General features: G+C 46.1%; 1 protein-coding gene across 1 annotated transcript in view; it reads right to left on the bottom strand.

The window, feature by feature from the left end:
• Positions 1-6,630, bottom strand: part of Ugdh (UDP-glucose 6-dehydrogenase) — a 21,979-nt gene extending 15,349 nt beyond the window's left edge. Inside the window, exon 1 of the mRNA XM_021162991.1 lies at positions 6,376-6,630. The gene's annotated coding sequence lies outside the window, so the exon portion shown is untranslated. The remainder of the gene's footprint in view (positions 1-6,375) is intronic.
• Positions 6,631-7,039: the final 409 nt, after the last annotated feature.

The following is a 7,039-nucleotide window of genomic DNA, read 5'->3' on the forward strand; positions in this document are numbered from 1 at the left end:
ACACACACACACACACACACACACACACACACGCGCACGCGCGCGCAGAGTTTTAGTTCCCCAAAGACGGAAGCCTTGGAATTTTAGAACTCTACTAAGAAAGTATTCTTAATGATAGCCATAAAAGTAAATTTCGGGGAGGAGCCTGTTCTTCCTTCCACCACGTGGGTCCCAGAAAGTGAACTTGGATCCTTGGTGGCAGAGTCTTTACCAGCTAAGTCATCCTTTCGGTGCCAAAGCAGAATGTTACAAGGAAGTATCTCTCAAGACTCTGCAGTCTGCTCCATCCCTACTGACCCTGCTTCCGGCAGCTCCTTTGTTTCTTGTGTATATTCTCAGTGTACTTTGCCTAAGTACATGTTGAGATATATATATATATATATATATGTATGTATGTATATGTATGTATATGTATATATATCCCACATATATGTGTATATATATGTATGTATGTATATGTATGTATATGTATATATATATCCCACATATATGTGTGTGTATATATATACATACATACACATACATATATGTATGATATACAATGCATATACATATATACACATATACACATACATACACACACACAGGGTTTCTCTATTATGCAGCTCTATGTTAATGCTTTCTATGTAGACCTAGCTGGCCTCAAACTTAGAAAGATCTGCCTCCTGAGTGCTGAAATTAAAGGTGGGCACCATCATGCCTGGCATAATCTTATTTCTGAACTGAAGAAATACCATATATAGACAGTCTCTACACATGGCTTTTTTTTTAAACTTACTGTATTCTACAGTCATATCCTCAACTTTAATGGATATGCTGCATTCTTCTGCATGGATGCAGTTACCGAGAAATATTAAAACCATGCTAAGTCTACAGATTCCTTAGGAACCTAAGCAAGTGAGTTAGAAGTTCTCTATGAGCACTTGTGAAGCTACAGAAATAAAACATCTATTTAATAACTTTTAGGATTGCAAGACTTACCTCAGTAAAAATACCAAGGGCACCCGAGCTGACTTCTGGCAGTCGGCCATCTTTCCTTGACTCACCCATCATGCTTTGCCTACCCTACGTGAATGGAAAAGATGATGTTGGGAACCCTAAGTGGCTAAGCTCTGGGCAATCTGAAAATCTCCTACCTTCAGGGAGACATATTTGTAGCCTTCACAGCAGCTGTCCCACCTCTACACAAGGAAACGTGGGCATCTGGTTTCAGAAAAATGGCTTCAATGTGTTCCAGGGCCTGGTTCTTTCCTCCACAAAAAAAGGTAATGTTTCCAAGCTGGGCCTGGTGGTGCACGCCTTTGGTCCCAGCACTTGGGAGGCAGAGGCAGGTGGATCTATGTGAGTTTGAGGCCTGTCTGGTCAAAGCAAGTTCCAGGACAGCCAGGGCTACACAGAGAACCCTGACTCGGAAAAGAAGAAAGAGAAAAAAAGGAATCAGACCCTAATAAAATGGCTAAGTGATAAGAAGATCACCAGCTAGCAGGCCAAAGGAGTGTCCAAGTCCAAGGGAGACCAGGATGAGGTGAAGAGGGACCTGTGAGATGGTTAGGCAAGTAAAGCAAGCCTGATGGCCTTGTTTCAGCCCCTGGGACCCCCATAAAGGTGGAGGGAGAAAACTAGCTCCTGAACGTCGCCCTCTAACCCCCCACCACACACATGTACTCCCCCCCCACACACACACAATAAAACATCAGGGGGAGGGGGAAGGAAGAGGCAAAAAAGGGTCATCTCAATGCAGAAGTACAAGTTGGGCCTGGAAAGAAAGCTGGAAAGAAGAGTCTAGGTCCGAGTGAAAGAATAAACAGAAGTGAGGCATGCGCTCAGTGAGTAGTGGGTACTGAGGAGCTGTGTGGGGCCATTACTGTCTCCTGAAACATGACTGCAGAACAAGTGGCTCTGAAGTGGCTCTCTCGGGAGAGCAAGACAGCAATCTGTAAGGCACAATCTAATTAATAGCACTCCACATAGTCAAATGAACCATCATTAGAGGCATTGCTACAACAAAAACCTATTCCCTATTGGAGAGGGGGCGTGGTTACAAGCAGGGTGGAGTTTTAAACCTGGAGTCTCCAGAGTCAGGAACACGACATTTCGATATTTGATGTGATATTTACTTTGATACAAAAGAACAGTGACACGGAATGTAAAGAGGAGACAATGCTTGGTTCCAGGGAAATGAAGACAGGAATAACATTGTCCAGGCTTGGACAACATAATTCCTCAAAATCAATAAATCAATTCTCTGTTCTGGTGCTTTATCAATGCAGATTTCCAGAAACTACACCACCAGAAACAGATGATGCCCTAGATCTCAGGTACAGGTACAGTTGCTCCTCTGTCCCAGTAGGTTCTAACTATAACCACAGAATCAGCCAACTGTGTGTGTGTGTGTGTGTGTGTAAAACTGGAGGCCAAATATAAGAGCACACATCTTTAATCCACTAGTACTAGGGAAGCAGAAGCAAGCTTGAAGCCACCCTGATCTACACTGCAAATTCCAGGTCAGTCCCAGTGACATAGTGAGGCCCCATCTAAAAACAAACAAACAAACAAACACCCAGCTCTCTACTGAATACGTGTAGACTTTTTTTCTTGTTCCTTAAACAATAAGGCAGAACTATTTGTACTATATTAGGTATTACTTTTATTGTTTGTTATGAGACAATGTATCCCTATGCTACCTAGGCTGGCCTAGAACTTGCTCTGTAGGCTGGGCTAGTCTTGGGTTCATGTTCATGATCATCTCCACAATGCTAGCATTGTTAAGTATGTGCCATGATGCTCAGTTATATTAGGTATCATATGTAACCTAGAGATGATTTAAAGTATTCAGGAGGACATGGATCGGGTAAGGAAAATAAATACTGCACCATTTTACTTAAAGGACTTGAGCATTTCCAGATGTGGGCATTTGTGGTAGTCCCGGATGGATTGTCCCAGAGATACCAAGGGCCTACATTGTAAAATCTCTACTGTGCTATCTGTTCCACTTGCAGCATGTCCACTCAGTATATCTGTAAGCTACATCATTATAATTTAACACCTAAACCCTAATTAACTCTGGGCCTATACGTTCATCTTCAAGGTTCACAGGACCGAACCAGAACTATCACATAGAAGACATCTGGCCAGGCTGGAGAGATGGCTCAGTGGTTATTATCACTTGCTCTTCTCCCGGACGACCTAGGTTTAACCCCCTACACCACATAGTGGTTCACAGCCACTCATAACTCCAGTTTCAGGGGATCTGATGCCTTCTGACCACAGTTACCAGGCATGTACATGGTATAGACATATATGCAGCCAAAATATCCAAACACATAAAATAAAAGACATATCCTTTAAAAGAAAAATAGACACTTGTCTCCCACCCTAATTAAACTAATAAGTAGAATTTCTAAGTAATGTTGGTCCAGAGGATCTTTCAGAGTTATAATTTAATCCCATAGCCAAGAAGTTACAGCTATTAAAACAGCCAATATCCTCACGCTCAGACTGGACATGTTCTGTTAACATTCACAGAACACGCATAGATCAAATGCCTATGGAAGGGAACACCTGGGCTTAAGGAGGTCATAGTTTAATAATATATCCCAAGCGAATGGATCTTTTTTTAATTAGATTTATTTATTTAATATGAATTAATGTACACCGCCTGAGTGCCTGGGTGTTAAATGGCTGTAAGCCACCAATGTGAGTGCTTGGAATTGAACCCAGGTCTTATGCAAGAGGAACAAAGTCTCTTTAACAGCTGAGGCATGTCTCCAGCGCTAAGGCTGTGCTCTGGTACCAGCTGCTGTTCACTGCCATACCTTTAACACCTAGGATGGCTATCTGTCACTGAGTATTGAGTTAATAACTGTTCCCTGGGCCTCTGGGATTGCAGACTTCATGTTTCATAGCAGTAGTTAAGATGGCCGATCATAGTTTACAGGAAACAATTAGACCGCTACCTCCCTTAGCCACCTTAAGAATAGGCTCAGATTTTCCCCCCAAGTAACCTCTAATATGGTTTGTTTTTATAATGCATGGGGATTAAATCCACGGTCTCACAAATCACAGGTAGACACTCTACCCCTGTGTCCCACCCCCTAGTCCTTAAGTTACGTCTTATCTGCCTTTATTTCAAGACCGGAATTCAGGATTCTCTCTAAGTAGTTGCTACTGACTACTGCAGCTGCATCTGTACTGGAGAACTGGATACATCTGGGCTTTTTCCCCCCTCAGTTTTGTGTTTTCTTTCTCCCTCCTCCTCTTCCTTCTTCTCTTCTCTACACACACCCACTTTTCTGTCTCTCACTAAGGTTTCAGTCTGCAGCCAAGGCTGGTCAGGAACTCATGGTGATCCTTCTGTCTCAGCCTCCTGGGAACTGATTATAGACATGAGTCACACACTCAGCTACTTGAGTTGGGTCTTCATTTTGGGTTGGTACCCTGGGCTAGTTTTCTTATGAAGTACAGTGTATACAAGGCAATGGATGGGCAATTACTTAAGGAGATATACAGTCAGTGCATAGCAAATAAAGTCACTTGGAAGTTTAAAAAAAAAAATCCTCAGGAAACTTTAACATGAGCCAGGCAGTGGTGGTGCACGCCTTTAATCCCAGCACTTGGGAGGCAGAGGCAGGAGGATTTCTGAGTTCCAGGCCAGCCTGGTCTATGGAGTGAGTTCCAGGACAGCCAGGGATACAAAGAGAAACCCTGTCTCGAAGAAAAAAAAAAAAAAAACTTTAACATGAAGCTTGATACAATGTTATCAATACAGTTTCTATGACACATGTTTTCTAATTCTGTTTTTTGTTTGTTTGTTTTCTTCCTAATTTTAGTGTTTTGTTTTGTGATATGCAGGCCAAGGCACGGGTGGAGGTCAGAGGACAACTTTTGGGGGTCCAGACTTTCTTTTCACTGTGGGTTCTGGGGATTGAACTGAAGGCTTGTATGGCAAGTGCTTTTACCAGCAGGCTCATCTCACCATATTCTACTTCTACTTCTGTATACCCTCTGGCCCTCACTGTGTTGACTGAAAAGTGGGCCTGTTTGCCTACTGAATAGGTTATTCTGAAATGAGTCTTCACCTCAAATATTCTGGGAACCACAACATACCACACCATCCTGAAAACACTGTTCATGTAAAGTCTCATAAGTTCAGATAAGCATTTCAACCTACAAGATGTCACTACCAGCCAACAAATGTCCTATGAACAGAATAGCATCCATCTGCCACCCTTTCACAGCTACTGAAGAACTAAGCAGCAGACATGATAAGACAGCTGGATACACCAACCTCAGTCATTTCCTGGAAGCACACTTACAAAGATGCCTGATTCAAAAAAAAAAAAAAAAAAAAGATTGTTTAAAACTTAATTTTATGTCTAACGAGAATGATCCACAGCTGTGGAAATTCGAGAAAAGATAGAGCATGCCTAGTGGCTAGAGATTTTATGGTAGAGAAAGCAATACAGAGATGAAAGAAGGGGGTGGGGGAGGGGATGTATTTTCCAAACCAGGGTTGTGTAGCATTCAGCTCAGACTAGCTCAGTACTCAAAAAGCACAGCTCACAAGCAGAAACACTCAGCTCTTTCAAGTCCAGAACCCCTCAGAAGAAACAGACCAGACTACTGTTCTCCATTTCTTAGGGGATTTGAAAAAAAAAAAAAAAAAAAAAACCCAGACTGGCCTTTGAGGTGAGTGGATGAACAGTTAGTCCTCTGTGTACCCCACGTATGCACTCTCCCAGCCAGCCCCTCCTCTCTTTCTCAACCAACCCTATTCAATTATGCGTAGTACGTGAAGATTTTTAAGCTCTCACAAAAACATGGTCTCTGAAGCCACCAAGAAAGGCCTTCCCTGACATTAAGTATAACGTCCGAGCGTATGTGTCCAGAGGCCAACAATGAACTGCGTGAGCCACACACACCCCCAGGACAGTATAGGATAAATGCCTTAGGGCTGCATCTTTAAGGGGCTTTGCTTTCTACATTTAGGGGCTACCAGAGGAGAGCAGCAGGCTCCCAGGTGAGCAGACTCTAATCCCCAACAAAGCTTAGGACTGTGAAGCGCCCATTAGGCCCCACGGAGAGGACCCTTTCCTTCGGGGGCCGGGGGGCGGGAGGGCGTTTGGCTTTCTGAAGCGGCGGGAAAATCTCGTTGGTTTCAAATCGGAAAATGGAAAGAAGAAGACGCGCGAGTTGCGAAATTAAAAGCTCGGCTCGGCTGACCTCCTGCAAGCGCACAACTTGATTCTCGCCGGGCCCGAAAAGGGGGACCAGGATGGTGCAGTAGAGAGCCCCGCCGCGAACGGGGAGCGGGCCCGGGACCGCGCGCGCACCCGGGCCGCGAGGAGGGGGCACCCCGAAAGGATCGGTGCTTACCCACTTCCAAAGCAGGGACACAGCGGCCGAGCAGATCCCGTTCTCTCGGACAGCGCCTTCCTCCCAAGCCGCAGGCTCTACCCACTGCTCCGCCCGCCGCTCCCCGAGTCCCCGGCCCGCGGCCGTATTTAAATGCTTCTGCCGGGGAAGGCGGAGGCTTCATTCCCCTGCAGCCAGGCCTCCCGGGACTCTGGACCCGGCCACCGCCCCGCGCTGCCCCGCCTCCCTCCGCTCCAGGCCCCCCGGGCAGGCCTCTATTTCCTTCTGGACCCAGAGCGGCATAGGGGGCGGGATCCGATCTGTATGGCCACGCCCCTTGTGGAGCAGGGCGAATCATCTCCAGCCAAGTCACGGGCCCCGCCCCCACCCGCAGCGAGCGGCGCTGGGCGTGGCTGCGTGAGCCGCGGGTCCCGCTAGGCTGACTAGCTGCAGGGAGGGGCGTCGTGGTCCCTGTTGGTCATCCTTGTCTGTGTTCCTTCCCCTCTCTGGGTCCCTGGAATCTGGGATGAGGAAGGTTCGCGCGTGCCAAGTGAACCACCCGTGATCATAGGGCCTGGGAGGGGAGAGCGAGCCCACAGAAAGGTCTTCCGGCTTTCTGACTCTTCCCCTTATCCTGGAGCCCGAGCACGGTTCTCGGCCCCTGGACTCTGATGGAGGGCCTCCG

Source organism: Mus caroli, chromosome 5 (genome assembly GCF_900094665.2).
Source record: "Mus caroli chromosome 5, CAROLI_EIJ_v1.1, whole genome shotgun sequence".
NCBI lineage: Eukaryota > Metazoa > Chordata > Mammalia > Rodentia > Muridae > Mus > Mus caroli.